General features: G+C 48.7%; 1 long non-coding RNA gene across 2 annotated transcripts; it reads left to right on the forward strand.

Moving 5' to 3' along the window:
- The first annotated feature begins 230 nt into the window (after positions 1–230).
- On the forward strand, positions 231–9502 carry LOC146755921 (uncharacterized). Of its 2 annotated transcripts, XR_014937822.1 has the most exons (5): positions 231–268; positions 7017–7435; positions 7750–7835; positions 8460–8569; positions 8876–9500. It is a non-coding gene; the product is annotated as an uncharacterized LOC146755921 (long non-coding RNA). The 2 variants fall into 2 exon arrangements; XR_014937821.1 differs by lacking the exon at positions 231–268 and having other exon boundaries at positions 6097–7435; positions 8876–9502.
- The last annotated feature ends 7221 nt before the right edge of the window (positions 9503–16723 follow it).

The raw sequence follows: 16723 nt of genomic DNA on the forward strand, positions 1-16723 counted from the left end.
CGGGGCTGCTTTGGGGCCTGGGCCGGAAGGGGGCCGGGCACAGCCAGGGCCTATCCCCCTTTTTTGCACATATGAAATGCTCCCAGCTGTGCTGCACAGCAGAACATCTTTCAATGGAGATGAAAGCCTGTGAAATGAAAGAATCCTTTCTTATTTCTTTCACATTTGTGTTTGTTGACTGCAGTTCCAACCAGGTGGACTCGCAGTGTCTTGCAAGTGCCACCTGGAAACAGGTACAGACTGGAGACACAGCACCCTCAATGTCCAGGTGAGTAACAGCAGCCAAGGAGGCCTTTGGGCTCTGCAGGGTCCAAGTGTGGAGCATTACACACAGGAACAGCTGAGTATAAAGACAGTGGCAGAGCTGCAGAGCTTGCCATAGTAGGGAGGCACAGTGGCTCAGCTCATTTCCCACAGTAACACAGGAAATAAGAGCCATGAGGGAAATGCAGATGCCTTCTGCCCCCATGTCACGGAGTCCTCTCTAGAGCTCACTCCGGGACAGTGGGCACAGACCCGGGGCAGCAGCAACAAAAGCCCCCCCCTTTTTTTTTTTCCTCTAGCGGCAATGCAGCGCGGCCCGGCCACGTGCGTTTAGGGAGACGGGGAAGGGAAGGGAGATTGCGATTAGGTCTAACAAAAAAATGAGGGAGGAAAAAGGTGATCTGAGAACGAATGGCAGTTTAATAACCTAATAACTCCTCGCAGGGAGCCGGTCCAGCAACCCCGTCCCCTTCCTCACTTCCCTTCCGGTGCCCCTCCCCACATGCCCATTAAGGCAGTTCACAGAAAAAAACTTGTCCCCTTTACTCCCATTATTAGCATGGTGTTCTGATGTGGAATACCAACACCAACCAAATTGCAAAACCATAACATTCCACCCCTTATTACACATCATCACATCATGCCTAATTTTTATCAACATATAAACAGAACAGTAGTTAACATGCATTACATATGTACATACAGATATATATATATATATATATACACACATGGAATCACAGGCTGCACTCCCCCAGCATCAAATTTCCCTGTGGCACACACTGAACATCCCCATCCTTCTGCATCACCCACCAGGTGCACCCAGGTCCCTGTGCAAAGACAGTTCCACGGAGGGGCCTCCCCTTTCCAGAGGCTGGAAGGACCCAAACTGCTTTTCCCAGCATATTCTTTACATGCACCACAGGAACCTTGTCTCCCTCCACGGTACGCAGGGAGTTGGACTGTGTAGGGCCATCTCGGTTGGCTGATCCTCGGGTGTTTACCAGCCAGGTGGCTTCTGCTAGATGTTTCTCCCAGTTCTTAAATGTTCCACCACCCATCGCTTTCAGCGTGGTTTTCAGCAAACCGTTGTGGCGCTCGATCTTACCAGCAGCTGGTGCGTGATAGGGGATGTGATAGATCCATTCAATGCCATGTTCTTTGGCCCAAGTGCTCACCAGTGAATTTTTGAAATGAGTCCCATTGTCTGATTCGATCCTCTCTGGGGTGCCATGTCGCCACAGGATTTGTGTCTCTAGGCCTAATATGGTGTTTCTGGCAGTGGCATGGGGTACCGCATATGTCTCAAGCCATTTCTCCCGCTCAGCAATGTCTAGGGCCAGCTGGACAGCCTTTACCTCCGCAAATTGACTCAATTCTCCTCTTCCTTCTGTGGCCTCTGCGACTTGTCGTGTGGGGCTCCACACTGCAGCCTTCCATCTGCGATGTTTCCCAACAATGCGGCACGATCCATCAGTGAACAGGGCGAACTTCTTTTCGTTATCCGGAAGTTCATTGTACGGGGGAGCCTCTTTGGCGCGTGACACCTCTTCTGCTGGTGGTGCTTCAAACTTTTTACCTTCGGGCCAGTCCATGATCACTTCTAGGATCCCTGGACGGTTGAGGTTCCCCATCCGGGCCCGCTGTGTGATTAGTGCAACCCACTTACTCCATGTGGCGTCTGTGGCATGGTGAGTGGAGGGAACCTGCCCTTTAAACATCCAATTCAGCACTGGAAGTCGAGGTGCCAGGAGAAGCTGTGTTTCGGTGCCAATTACCTCAGAGGCAGCCCGGACCCCTTCATATGCGGCTAAGATCTCCTTTTCAGTTGGAGTGTAGCCCTCTTCCGACCCCCTGTATGCTCTACTCCAGAATCCTAGGGGTCGGCCTCGGGTCTCATCTGAGGTTCTCTGCCACAAGCTCCAAGTGGGACCTTTCTCCCCAGCAGCCGTGTAAAGGATGTTCTTCACATCCTGTCCCATCCGTACTGGCCCCAGGGCCACAGCACGGGCTATCTCTTGCTTGATTTGCTCAAAGGCCTGCTGCTGTTCAGGGCCCCACGCGAAGCTATTCTTCTTTCGGGTCACCTGATAGAGGGGGCTCACAATGAGGCTATAATTTGGGATGTGCATCCTCCAGAAGCCTACCACACCCAGGAAGGACTGTGTCTCTTTTTTGTCAGTGGGCGCAGACATTGCAGTAATTTTGTTGATCACTTCTATTGGGATGTGGCGACGCCCATCTTGCCATTTCACCCCAAGAAACTGGATTTCTTGGGCAGGGCCCTTCACTTTGTCTCGCTTAATAGCACAACCAGCAGACAGGAGGATTTGGATTATCCGTTCTCCTTTTTTAAAAACCTCCGTCGCTGTATCACCCCACACAATGATATCATCTATATACTGCAGGTGCTCTGGAGCACCGCCCTGTTCCAACGTGGCTTGGATCAGCCCATGGCAGATGGTCGGGCTGTGTTTCCACCCCTGGGGCAAACGATTCCAAGTGTACTGAACACCCCTCCAAGTAAAGGCAAACTGTGGCCTACACTCTGTGGCCAAAGGGACAGAGAAGAATGCATTGGCAATATCAATGGTGGCATACCATTTTGCCTCTTTTGATTCCAGTTCATACTGGAGTTCCAACATGTCTGGCACTGCAGCACTCAATGGGGGTGTGACCTCATTAAGGCCACGATAGTCCACTGTCAGCCTCCATTCTCCACTGGCTTTGCGCACTGGCCATATGGGGCTATTGAAGGGTGAATGGGTCTTACTAATTACTCCCTGACTTTCTAGTTGTTGAATGAGCTTATGGATAGGGAGCAAGGAATCCCTATTAGTACGGTACTGTCGTCTGTGTACTGTTCTCGTGGCAATTGGTACCCGTTGTTCTTCCACCCGCAGTAACCCCACAGCAGACGGGTCCTCTGATAGGCCAGGCAAATCAGACAGCTGCTTAATATTGTCTGTTTCTATAGCAGCTATTCCAAAAGCCCATCTGTATCCTTTGGGGTCCTTGAAATGTCCCCTTCTTAGGTAATCTATTCCAAGTATGCAAGGAGCCCCCTGGCCAGTCACTATACGATGTTTCTGCCAGTCTCTACCAGTGAGGCTTATCTCGGCCTCCAATACAGACAGTTCCTGCGAACCCCCAGTCACCCCATGTATATGTATCCGTTCTGTCCCTTCGAAACCTGAGGGTATCAGAGTGCACTGTGCACCGGTATCCACCAGTGCTTTATATTTTTGTGGTTCTGATGTGCCAGGCCACCGAATCCACACAGTCCAATACACTCTATTATCCCTTTCCCCCCCCTGGCTGAGGGCAGGGCCCCTCTATTGGTTGTCTGCAGCGGTAGAGGCAACCTCAGTAGTGGCTGATCTCTTTTGTAATTTTCTTACCCGAGCTCGCAGTACAAAATTGGGTTCGTCATGCCACTTCTTCATATCCTCTCCATGGTCACGCAGGTAGTTCCACATGGCACCACGTGACATAGGCTCACTGCGGTCCTTCACTCGGACAAGTGTGCGTTTGCGTCTGACGGCTGAGACTGCCACAGGTTCACTGTGGTTCCTTGCCGCAGACCAGCTCTTCTGCATGTTGTCCTGTCTTCTCTCCATTTGGTCCATTCTATCCACCATTTTACAGATGGCTGCGATGGTGGTACGGTGTGGCAGTAATGAGTATTCGATATTTTGCAGTGAAAGGATGAGCTCAAAAATTTTAGGTCTCCTATCCAGCTCATCATACCTGTTAGAGTTCGTTAATAGTACACTGGAATACTTCCCTGGTGCTGACCGTATGAGTTTCTTGCATATTTCCGGAGTACCGCTCACCTTTTCTGGGTCATGGTGATCCTCTGGGTCCCCAGGGACAAACGTGGGATCGAACAGCATTTCTGCCACAGCCCTTTCTCTCAGGTACTGGATACCTTCCTCAGCTGTACTCCATTTTTCCAGTACAGGCTCCAAATCATTTTTGAGAAGACCGGTTGCCTTTACAGCTGATAGAATCCTCTCCCAGAGATTGGCGACTCCATCGAGACATCTGCTGATCCCTCTATCAATAGATGAGTCTCGAGCAATGTTTCCTAATTGACGAGCCTCATCGCAGCTTAGGGACATGCAGGAGGCCCCATTGTCCCAACACCGGAGCAGCCAAGTGACAAGGCGTTCACCTGGGAGTCGGGCAAACTCCTTTCTCGCACTTTGGATTTCAGTAATTTTCAGAGGTTTACGAGTAGAGGAAGCAGTGACTTTTCCCTCATCATCACTATCTTCTCCGCGTCTGTTAGTCTTCTGGGTTGCCTTTCTCAGTGGTTTTGGGGAGGGTCCCTCACCAGGACCTTCCTCTACTTCCTCCATCCGTTCCAGACGTGAGGGCACACGTTCCCATCTCTGGCCTTCATCGTCACTATCTTCTCCATGTCTGTTAGTCTTCTGGGTTGCCTTTCTCGGTGGTTTTGGGGAGGGTCCCTCACCAGGACCTTCCTCTACTTCCTCCATCCGTTCCAGACGTGAGGACACACGTTCCCATCTCTGGCCTTCCACTGGGGCGACTGACACTGATGCTGGTGCTTCCTGTGGTCGGCTGGGATTAACTTGTTGCCTTCCCCTTAGTATTTGGATCTCATTCTCGAGACTCTCTATCTTTTTCATAAGCCATTCGATCTGAGATCCCCCTGATCTCCCACACTCACTCAGGGGTTCTATTAATTTCCCAAGGTCCCTCTGGTGTTCAGGGGTGAGATTACCTGATACTGAGGGTCCCGATGCTTCTGGCCCTTTTCCTGAGTCTCTCTGCACTATTCTTTGCAAGTCTTTCTGCAATTTATAGTAAACTACTACAATTAGAGAGACTAACAACACAGTATTCCAATTGACACCCCAGTCCTACTTAAGGAATTCAGAGCATTCGTGAGCCAGTTCAAGCACGGTGCCTGTGATGTTCGTTAGTCTGGAAGGGAGCCAGGCAGATATCTCTATCCCTGCCAGCCATCGGCTTAATAAATCTACCCCTACCCCCAACATCAGGAAGTCCTTAAGCCAGGACCACAGGAACCTACGGACTATCAGTCCGACATACAGGGCTGCTGAAAAAGACCACCTAATTACTGCCCAAAACATTGCCCAGAGCTCTGCCCGCATTCTCCACCAAAAAATGTCACGGAGTTCTCTCTAGAGCTCACTCCGGGACAGTGGGCACAACCCGGGGCAGCAGCAACAAAAGCCCCCCCCCTTTTTTTTTTCCTCTAGCGGCACGGCGGCGCGGCCCGGCGCGGCCCGGCCACGTGCGTTTAGGGAGACGGGGAAGGGAAGGGAGATTGCGATTAGGTCTAACAAAAAAATGAGGGAGGAAAAAGGTGATCTGAGAACGAATGGCAGTTTAATAACCTAATAACACTAAACAACAACAAGAGAGTCTCAACAAAGAGAATACCAAGTCCCAAATCTCACCGATGGAGCTGTGGAAGGCAGGAAGCTCTGACCACGTTGTCTCCTCGCAGGGAGCCGGTCCAGCAACCCCGTCCCCTTCCTCACTTCCCTTCCGGTGCCCCACCCCACATGCTCATTAAGGCAGTTCACAGGAAAAAAAACTTGTCCCCTTTACTCCCATTATTAGCATGGTGTTCTGATGTGGAATACCAACACCAACCAAATTGCAAAACCATAACACCCCATCAGAGGGGAGGAATGAGCTGCACTTCCACAGAGACATTCCTCTCACAGCCACTCACACCTCAGGTGTGGAGGGACGAGCTGGGGCTGCTGGTGGCAGCTGTGGAACACTGCCATCTGTGGTGCTCCATCCTACCTTGGAGGTGGGCTGAGGACCTTTGTCACTGCACAAATGACTGCAAGCAGAGATGTAGCAGAGGGAACATAAAGCATTTAATAACTTATACAAAGCAATGAGTAATAGAAATGACAGTATTTCCAACCAAATATCCCCCATCCTAACAGTCATATCTGATCTCTACAATCCCACCCAAACAATTTCCCAGCCCCCTCCAATTCCTCCTCACTATCCCACCCCTGAATTTCCCTCCCCCAATTCCCACACAGTAATTGCCCACACTAATTACCAGCATGCAGGGCATAGAGAACACCTGTTCCTTGTGTGCAGACACCTGGAAAAAAAAGAAGTGGCAGGGAACTGGAGGTCTGTAGCAGGTTCTGGAGGCTCTGCATAGAACGTAACCCCAGACCACAACCCCATCAGCTGCTGGAGCAGCATCATCCCTGTCATTGGGGGATGTTGCCAGTGGTGGACAGGGACACAGGGAGAAGCCACACCTTGGTGTAGCTCTGATCTGCTCATGTCCAGTCCAATCCTCTATAGCACTTTCCATCTTCTGTCCTTTGTTCTTAACCGTATCCTTCCTTCTCTTCTGCTCTTTTCCTTTCTTTTAGGTGTCTTACCTGTATCTGCTTTTCCCCTCTTCTGTTCTTTTACTGCTCTGGTCAGCATCCAGTGTCTGCACCGCAACTCTAGGTTTTGGGATGGAGAAAGGTACACAGGGCATAGATTTGTACAAGAAAAGCTCTCTTGCTGTGCCCAACAGATGACAAAAAGGAACCCTCAGGACCACAAAGGCAGCTTGTTTCTCCAAAGGCCACAGCGTAAGCTCATGTAACTGGGAAGGACTCTGTTATACATCTCCTAGAAGTGCCTTTGAATGAATAATTTTCTGGTCTTGTTTCTAATTGTTGCTCAGAGGAAATGAGGTTTTTATCCTTGTATCTTTGCAGGAAGACAGAGAGGAGGGAACCTGTCTGGTGAAATGCTCAGGTGCTGTTTCCTTCCTTGCACCAACAGCCTGTTTGTGTCCACACGATGCCAGTTGTCCTCCTGACAGTTTCTACCGGTCCTTCTCCGAGTCCTTCTGCTAAGCACTGCTATTTCTGTATCCTCGGGGCCCTATTAGGACTAAAAAGAGGAGTGGATAACAGACGGAAGGATCTGGCCTTCTGCTGGGTGATAGCCGCCTGCATGTCCTGTTCCTGCTTTCTCTTTTCCCCAGGTGGCATTGTGCTTCCCAAGGAGCATATGGACCTTTTAGATGGGTGTGCGCAGCAAGGAACACATGGGGTCTCAGCTTCCTCCCTGCTCTACATCTGAGTGAGGGACACTGTGACCTGCTCAGGAGGCAAGATGTCATGTCAGGGAGGTGTGTTTTCCTTGTTGTTTTTTATCATCTGTGCTTTGCTTTGCTGTGTTATTTTTTTTCCTTTGCAGTTCTATGGTTTTCTTTCCTATTTGGCGTTTTCTATGTCGTGTTTTTTTTTTTGTTTGTTTGTTTTTTGTTTTTTTTATAAGTTTTTTTCTGTTTTTCCTTGTCTTAGTTTTTTTCTTTTGTTTGATTTATTATTTTTTCTTTGCTTTTATTATTTTTTTTTTTTTAAATTCTGTGTTATTTCCTAAAATCCTTCATGGTTTATTTGTCGTTGTGTTTTTCATCTATGCTTTGCTATTTTTCTTTAGATACGCTGTATGAGAACTGTTGAATCACAGTCTGAGCCACTGATTATCACCTAGGGAAGGTACCTGGTCAGCCCTGGTTAGTGCAGGTGAGGGCAATGCAGCTGAGTGACTGGAAGGGATGGAGCCTGGCTGCACCTCTCTTACAGCTCATTTTTGAAGGCTGACTGCCCCTGGGTGGAATTTTTTTTGATGGTTTCTCCTCTGTGGAGTTTGTTCTGTGCACTTCCATCCTCAGTGGTGGGTGAGCCATTCTTTCCTTACCTTTGTAGTGTATTCACACTGTGCTAGTCTTTCTGTTGTTACAGATAGTATGTGTTTTTTTTTCTATTTGTTTTCTGTGTTTTTTTTAAACTTTGATTCCGAGGTCTTTGGCTTGCTTTTTTTCTTTATATTTCTTTGTATTGCTTTTTTTTTTTTTTTTTCTTTCTTTTTTTTTTTTTTTTCCTTTTGCTGTGTCCTGTTCTGCTTTACGGTGACATTTGCAAGAGACTGTGAATTCTCCTGGTTCAAATTGCAGTTGGCTTAATCAAATGTGTAAGAAATATATAAGGGCTGCTGAGGCCAGGCTGGAGTTGCATTTCTTTATGAACTGGGGTGTTGCTGCGGATGCGTTTCTCTCCTGTTTTGTCTCTTTTGCGGCTGTTCAAGAATATTAGATTGTGCTATGTCAGTGTTTGTTGCCATCCTGCTTTCTCTTCTCTGTATTGCAGGTCAGCTCGTGCTAGAAGTCAGTGGTATCACTGTATGAATGGAGGTCAGTTTAGGAGCAGCTGCTGATGGAAGGAATCAAGACCAGGCTAACAAATGGAAGCATCTCCTGGTAAGGTGTCAGAGGTGGCAGTAATGATGTCTGTCATCGTTAAAACCAGAGGGCAGGCTCATCCGAGTGCTTGCTGACTGATACTTCGGAGTATCTCGTTCTCCAGCTGAACGATAAGAAAGCTAAATATGCTGAGCCATTACAGCTTGTGCTGAAGTTGTGAATGTGCTCCCAGATGTTTCCTTTAGTGGTAAATCATGTTCTGGCACTGTGGTAGTCCTATCTCTGTCATGATCTGGAGCACCGTGTCTTGTTGCGAGCCTTGTGTGCCTGTTTCCATGAACCTTGCTTTCTTTCTCTCTTCAGAGTAAGGGCAGGGTGCTTCCTTGCTTTTGGTGGATTCATCCAGGAGGCTGTTAGAAGGCCAAATGCAATGTTCATTACATGGAGGGACAGGATGGGAATGGACTGTCGTTGTCACCAGGCAAAAGTGAGTTTCTTATGTCATGAATGATATAATTTTGATTATTCTGAGCAGTTGCAGTGTGGTAGAGGATGTCACGAAACCATTTATTTGGGAGCGCAGGGAAGAGTCATGAGAACCGAAACCGTAGTTTCTGTTTTGGCTGTCAAAATGGTGGAGTTTCTTTGGGAGGGCAATAGCTGGGCTTCCTGTTAGCAGGCCCCCTCTGACAGATTGGGCTTTGCTTGCTGCTTTGCTGTGCCTACTTGCCTGCTCCCTGTGCTTGTTCCTTTTACATTTCAGTGCTTCTTTTCCCTTGCTTTGATGCTTTTCCCTTTCATGCTTCTTTTCTCTTTCAGTGCTGCCTTTGCCCTTTATGTACTCCTTTTCCCTATCAGTGTTACTTTATGCTGTTCCTTTCCTTATCGGGGCTCCTTTTCCCTTTCAGGGCTGCTTTTCTTTGCTTATTTTCTTTTTCAGGGCTCCTTTTCCCTTTCAGGGCTCCTTTTCCCTTTCAGGGCTCCTTTTCTTTATCAGTTCTGCTTCTCCCTTTCAGAGCTGCATTTTCTTGTTCCTTTTCCCTTTCACTGCCGCTTTTCCCTTTCATGCTGCTTTTCCCTATTAGTCTTGCTTTTCCCATTCATTGCTGCTTTTCCCTTTTATTCTTGCTTTTCCCGTTCACTGCTGTTTTTCCCTTTCACTGCTGCTTTTCCCTTTCACTGCTACTTTTCCCATTCACTGCTGCTCTTCCCATTCACTGCTGCCCTTCCCTTTCACTGCAGCTCTTCCCTTTCACTGCAGCTCTTCCCTTTCACTGGTGCTTTTCCCTTTTCACTGGTGCTTTTCCCTTTCACAGCTGCTTTTCCCTTTCACAGCTGCTTTTCCCTTTTAGTCTTCCTTTTCACTGCTGCTTTCTCCTTTTAGTCTTGCTTTTTCCTTTTAGTCTTGCTTTTCCCTTTTAGTCTTGCTCTTCCCTTTCACTGCTGCTCTTCCCTTTCACTGCTGCACTTCCCTTTCTTTGCTGCTTTTCCGTTTCTCTGCTGCTTTTCCCTTTCTCTGCTGCTTTTCCCTTTCTCTGCTGCTTTTCCCTTTTAGTCATGCTTTTCCCTTTCACTCGTGCTTTTCCTTTTTAGTACTGCTTTTCCCTCTCACTGCTGCTCTTCCCATTCACTGCTGCTTTTCCCTTTCACTGCTGCTCTTCCCTTTCACTGCTGCTCTTCCCTTTCACTGCTTCTCTTCCCTTTCACTGCTGCTCTTCCCTTTCATTGCTGCATTTCCCTTTCACTGCTGCTTTTTCCTTTTAGTGCTGCTTTTCCCTTTCACTGCTGCTTTATCCTTTCACAGCTGCTTTACCCTTTCACTGCTGCTTTTCCCTGTAAGTCTTGTTTTTCCCTTCCCCTGCTGCTTTTCCCTTCCCCTGCTGCTTTTCCCTTCCCCTCCTGCTTTTCCCTTCCCCTGCTGCTTTTCCCTTCCCCTGCTGCTTTTCCCTTCCCCTGCTGCTTTTCCCTTCCCCTGCTGCTTTTCCCTTCCCCTGCTGCTTTTCCCTTTCACTGCTGCTTTTCCCTTTCACTGCTGCTTTTCCCTTTCACTTGTGCTTTTCCCTTTCAGTCTTGCTTTTCCCTTTCAGTCTTGCTTTTCCCTTTCTGTTCTGCTTTTCCCTTTTAGTCTTGCTTTTCCCTTTTAGTCTTGCTTTTCCCTTTTAGTCTTGCTTTTCCCTTTTAGTCTTGCTTTTCCCTTTCACTGCTGCTCTTCCCTTTCTCTGCTGCTCTTCCCTTTCTCTGCTGCTTTTCCCATTCACTGCTGCTTTTCCCTTTCACTGCTGCTTTTCCCTTTTAGTCCTGCTTTTCCCATTCACTGCTGCTTTTCCCTTTCACTCGTGCTTTTCCTTTTTAGTCCTGCTTTTCCCTTTCACTGCTGCTTTTCCCATTCACTGCTGCTCTTCCCTTTCCCTGCTGCTCTTCCCTTTCCCTGCTGCTCTTCCCTTTCCCTGATGCTCTTCCCTTTCACTGCTGCTCTTCCCTTTCACTGCTGCTCTTCCCTTTCACTGCTGCTTTTCCCTTTCACTGCTGCTCTTCCCTTTTACTGCTGATCTTCCCTTTCACTGCTGCACTTCCCTTTCATTGCTGCATTTCCCTTTCACTGCTGCTTTTTCCTTTCACTGCTGCTTTTCCCTTTCACTGCTGCTGTTCCCTTTTAGTCTTGCTTTTCTTTTTCAGTCTTGCTTTTCACTTTTAGTCTTGCTTTTCCCTTTCACTGCTGCTCTTCCCTTTCACTGCTGCTCTTCCCTTTCACTGCTGCACTTCCCTTTCACTGCTGCTTTTCCTATTTATTCTTGCTTTTCCCTTTTACTCTTGCTTTTCCCTTTCTCTGCTGCTTTTCCCATTCTCTGCTGCTTTTCCCATTCACTGCTGCTGTTCCCTTTTAGTCTTGCTTTTCCCTGTCACTACTGCGTTTCCCTTTTAAGTCTTGCTTTTCCCTTTTAGTCTTTTCCCTTTTAGTCCTGATTTTCCCTTTCACTGCTGCTTTTCCCATTCATTGCTGCTCTTCCCTTTCACTGCTGCTCTTCCCTTTTACTGCTGCTCTTCCCTTTCACTGCTGCTCTTCCCTTTCACTGCTGCTTTTCCCTTAAACTGCTGCATTTCCCTGTTAGTCTTGTTTTTCCCTTTCACTGCTGCTTTTCCTTTTCACTGCTGCTTTTCCTTTTTATTCTTGCTAATCCTTTTCACTGCTGCTTTTCCCTTCCCCTGCTGCTTTTCCCTTCCCCTGCTGCTTTTCCCTTTCACTGCTGATTTTCCCTTTTAGTCTTGCTTTTCTTTTTCAGTCTTGCTTTTCCCTTTTAGTCTTGCTTTTCCCTTTCACTGCTGTTTTTCCCTTTCACTGCTGCTCTTCCCTTTCACTTCTGTACTTCCCTTTCTCTGCTGTTTTCCCTTTCTCTGCTGCTTTTCCCTTTCACTGCTGCTTTTCTCTATAATTCTTGCTTTTCCCTTTCACTCGTGCATTTCCCTTTTAGTCTTGCTTTTCCCCTAAACTGCTGCTTTCCCCTTTTAGTCTTGCTTTTCCCATTTCCCTGCTGCTTTTCCCTTTTAGTCTTGCTTTTACCTTTCCCTGCTTCTTTTCCCTTTTAGTCTTGCTTTTCCTTTTTAGTCTTGCTTTTCCCTTTTAGTCTTGCTTTTCCCTTTCACTGCTGCTTTTCTTTTTTAGTCTTGATTTTCCCTTTCACTGCTGCTTTTCCCTTTCACTGCTGCTTTTCCCTTTTTGTCTTGCTTTTCCCTTTCACTCCTTCTTTTCCATTTTAGTCTTGCTTTTCCCTTTCACTGCTGCTTTTCCCTTTTAGTCATTCTTTTCTGTTTTATTCTTCCTTTTCCCTTTTAGTCTTGCTTTTCCCTTTTACTCTTGTTTTTCCCTTTTAGTCTTGATTTTCCCTTTTAGTCTTGCTTTTCCCTTTTAGTCTTGCTTTTCCCTTTTAGTCTTGATTGTCCCTTTCACTGCTGCTTTTCCCTTTTGTGTCTTGCTTTTCCCTTTCATTGCTGCTTTTCCCTTTTAGTCTTGCTTTTCCCTTTTAGTCTTGCTTTTCCCTTTTAGTCTTGCTTTTCCCTTTCACTGCTGCTTTTCCCTTTTAGTCTTGCTTTTCCCTTTTAGTCTTGCTTTTCCCTTTCACTGCTGTTTTTCACTTTTAGTCTTCCTTTTCCCTTTCACTGCTGCTTTTCCCTTTTATTCTTGCTTTTCCCTTTTAGTCCTGCTTTTCCCTTTTAGTCTTGCTTTTCCCTTTCATTGCTGCTTTTCCCTGTCATGGTCTTGTAATTTTGTAATTTTGCTATCAGTATTCCACATCATAACATACTGTGAAGTATGGATACTTCTCTTGAATGTGCAGTCCACAGAAGAAGACTACATATCCCAGAGAACAACAGGAGTAACAATAAGTTACGGGACCAGGACTCTATATAATCTCGTTTCCAGGCTGGAGTGCTCTCCTTCTTCTCTCGAACTTCTCGGAGAGTGGGATGCGTTGCAGCCGTGTTGCCTAGAGTTCACAGTAGGCCTCTTGGTTTTCGGGGACTCTCTCTCTCTGTTTCATTCGATTTGTTAGCCTCAATTATATTATATTGTGTTATCTTGTATTTCAATGTCATATTTAGTAAAATAAGTTTTTCCTCCTTAGATTGTTGCTGTTTTATCCCACTCGCCTTTTCCCCCTACTTACCGGGCCCCAGGGGGGGGGCCCACGTGGTGGCTTCCCATGTCACGGGCATAGGTAGATCTAAGTAACCCGTGACACCTATTAGTCTTGCATTTCCCTTTCACTGCTGCTTTTCCCCTTTAGTCTTTTCCCTTTCACTGCTGCTTTTCACTTTTAGTCTTGCTTTTCCCTTTCACTGCTGCTTTTCCCTTTTACTCTTTTCCCTTTCACTGCTGCTTTTCCCTTTTAGTCTTGCTTTTCCCTTTCACTGCTGCTTTTCCCTTTTAGTCTTTTCCCTTTCACTGCTGCTTTTCCCTTTTAGTCTTGCTTTTCCTTTTTAGTCTTGCTTTTTCCTTTTATTCTTGCTTTTCCCTTTCACTGCTGCTTTTCACTTTCCTTGCTGCTTTTCCCTTTTAGTCTTGCTTTTCCCTTTCACTGCGGCTTTTCTTTTTCTGTCTTGCTTTTCCCTTTTAGTCTTGTTTTTACCTTTTAGTCTTGTTAAAAACCCTTCTTAAGGCCTCGGCACCATCAATGAAGAGGCCACCTTGCCGGCAGCAATAGAAGAGCCCATGAGGCAGCTGAGGAGGCGGGGGCCAGGCAGCACCTGGGACACACACTGGCCCCAACGGACCCTTGTCATCACCGTCCAGTTCAACCTCAAATAAATAACAGAAAGACTGCAAACAATAAATTAACATTGAAAACAATTGAAAAACAAAGTGTTAGTATTGAGTGTTGGTATTGATATCGGCACAGCTGTTGACGCTTCTCCATCCTTGACGCTCTCTCCCCTTTTTCCTACTGCCGTGCAACTGCTGACACTGTTGCATTCCAGACACGAACCCCACGGGCTTCAGAGAGGGCAATGGCAAACCTCTGCTCTTGGGGACCAACATCCACAGGCCGTGCTACAGCTGGGGTCAGCCAGCTGGAGCAGAACCACCAGTCCTGCTGGACACCAGGCTGAACCTGCAAGGAACCCACCCGGGCTGCCTTGCCGAACGCTGTCCTGGGCTGCGTGAGGCCAGGTGCCACCCGTGGGTGAAGGGTGGTTATCCCGCCCTCTGCTCAGCCCTGAGGAGGTCACAGCTGGAGCGCTGGGACCGCAGCTGGGCTACCCAGCACAGGGGATAACAACACGCTTCTTCCCATTACGAGTGGACCATTCGGTTCTACCACTCCAGATCCGCAGCCCATCCCTGTACAACCGCTCTTAAGTAGGGACCTACACACTTCCTTCTTTGCAGGCATTTGAAATGTCTCTACAGAAGACAAAACCAGACAAAAATCTTTCCGTGCCTATCCACACCACGTTCCTAAGACAACACAGCTGGTTCTTAAACACGGTAGTACGTACCCTTGGTTTACTGCACAGCTGGTGAACAGAAATTTCTCCAGCCTCACTACGGAATAAAGAACTCCACCATCATTCCCATGCTCCCTATGAAGCATACTGAGCTCCAACACTCACTCAGTCCCTCACTCAATCTTCCCCCTGCTAATGTTCTTCCATCTAATTCCACCTCACATCACAACACAAGCTGTCACAGCCTGGTGTACAGTCTCATCAAAGGGAACGCTGCTTGTTTGCCATCAGAATTCATTAAAAAATGAAACAATTCAACAACCAACAACCACTACTTCTCATATTACCTACAGGCAACAATGCCTGAAGAACTGGAGTGTCAGATGGCATGCAAAACATTACAAGTTGGCTCGTAGGAATGAAAGAATTTCATGAGAGAACAGGGCTAATGATACATGGAGCGCCATAGACATCAAAGATAAGCACTGGTAGAACCGATGGGATTAATAACTCTTTTGACAACTGAAATGGATGCGACAAAAGACAGAAATTACTAATCACAAAAGAACTTTACGTGCGTGAAAACAGAGGACACTCAAAGTCCATGACGTGTTAAATGACCACTAAGATCATCACGTCCATCTATCAGAGACAAACATGAACTTTTATTGAATACTACACGCCATATGTGTTTTGCATGTGTGTAATGGCCAGGGAGACCTGAGGGGGATCATGGGATCACATGGCTGAGGCCCCACTCTGGTAGGAAACACCCATGCCAAGCACATGAGATGTGGGGAAGGGAGAGGGCAGCGGCACTGGGAAAAGCCCGGAAACTTGAGCTGGGGCTGGAGCACGTGCTGCGGGTGAGGACGGCTCACTGTGATGACCCAGCAGTGGACTGCGGCATCACTGTGAGACGGGCAGTGATGTACCCAAGCGAAGGTCAAGCGAAGGTGACACCCAGCAGCTTGGCCAAGCCATGGTTGGAGACATCACCAGGCAACGGATTGTGACCCCATAGGCCATGGCGGCTTTGATGCGGGCGCAGCAGCTCAGCCCAGCAGTTCGTGCCTGGCCTCTGACCAAGCGTGTGTGCGAGGACTGGAGTGTAGACAGGGCGAGCTTTGGTGCTGGAAAGTGCTCTGGGTGCTGTTAGCACAGCTCCCAGCGGCCTTCTCAGAGCCATTTGTTCTTTCCCCGAGCCTGCCGGGAGCAGGCAGACGGGACATCCTAGAGAAAGAAGCGTGTGCAGCAGCACAGGTAGGCGGCACAGAGACTGGCAGCGGGGGGGCACAACTTGAGGGACCCTTCCGAGGCCGGAGTCTGACTAATGTCTCTTGTCCTCTTCCAGCGTGTCACCTGCTGCTGCTGCTGCAGCGTTAGTGCTGGGGAGCACGTTACCATCTCCCGCTCCCACTGGCCCACCGCAACTGGTGGAAGGATGGAGGCAGATTTTGAGACCCGCTGCCCCGTGTGCCTGGAGAACTGGGACAGCGCAGCATACGCCATGCCTTGCTGCCACCAGTTCTGCTTCCGCTGCATCCAGCGGTGGACAAGCACCAGGCCCCAGTGTCCGCTGTGCAAACGGGACGTGAAGACCATCATTCACTCCGTGCAAGCGGACGACAAGTACAAGGAGGTGGAGGTCAGACCAGCTGCACAGGCGTCTGTTGCTACACGGAGACCCGCACTCCACCACGCAGCCCGGCCATGGCCTGCAGTGCCCACGCATCCCCATCCTCTGGGCGGCCTCTCCCCTGCCACCTGGGCTTCCCTCTTCAGGGAGCAGCCGGCCCTGCTGCGGCCCCTGCGGTCCTGGCTGCGCCAGAACCTGCACCGCATCCTGGGCACCGAGGGGCCACAGGCAAATATCCTGGTTGACAGTGTCATCTGGGCCCTGCTCCTCGTAGGCTTGGCAGAGGGGATCCTGATAGAAATGCTGGATCCTGACCTGCACGGCCACACGGTGACCTTTGTGAGGCACTTCATCGCCTTTGCGGTGCGGAGGTGCAGCCGGGTGGCAGGCCGCTTCCTGGGCCTCAACATCCCCCCTGCTCCTGGGGCACAGGAGGCCACAGCAGCAGAGCCCAGAGCTGCCACACCAGAGGAGCCACCTGTCCCTGGCTCAGCACCCTCCAGCAGCCCTGCCAGCTCCAACAGGGACGAAATGCTGGGCAGGGCAACACAAGAGGTTCGTGGGCATCCCAGCCGCCCACATGGCAACCCTGCAACTGTCACCACAGAGCAGGCAGCGCCTCAGGA

This window comes from Coturnix japonica, chromosome 29 (assembly GCF_054131305.1).
Source record: "Coturnix japonica strain WE chromosome 29, WE-NBRP24, whole genome shotgun sequence".
NCBI lineage: Eukaryota > Metazoa > Chordata > Aves > Galliformes > Phasianidae > Coturnix > Coturnix japonica.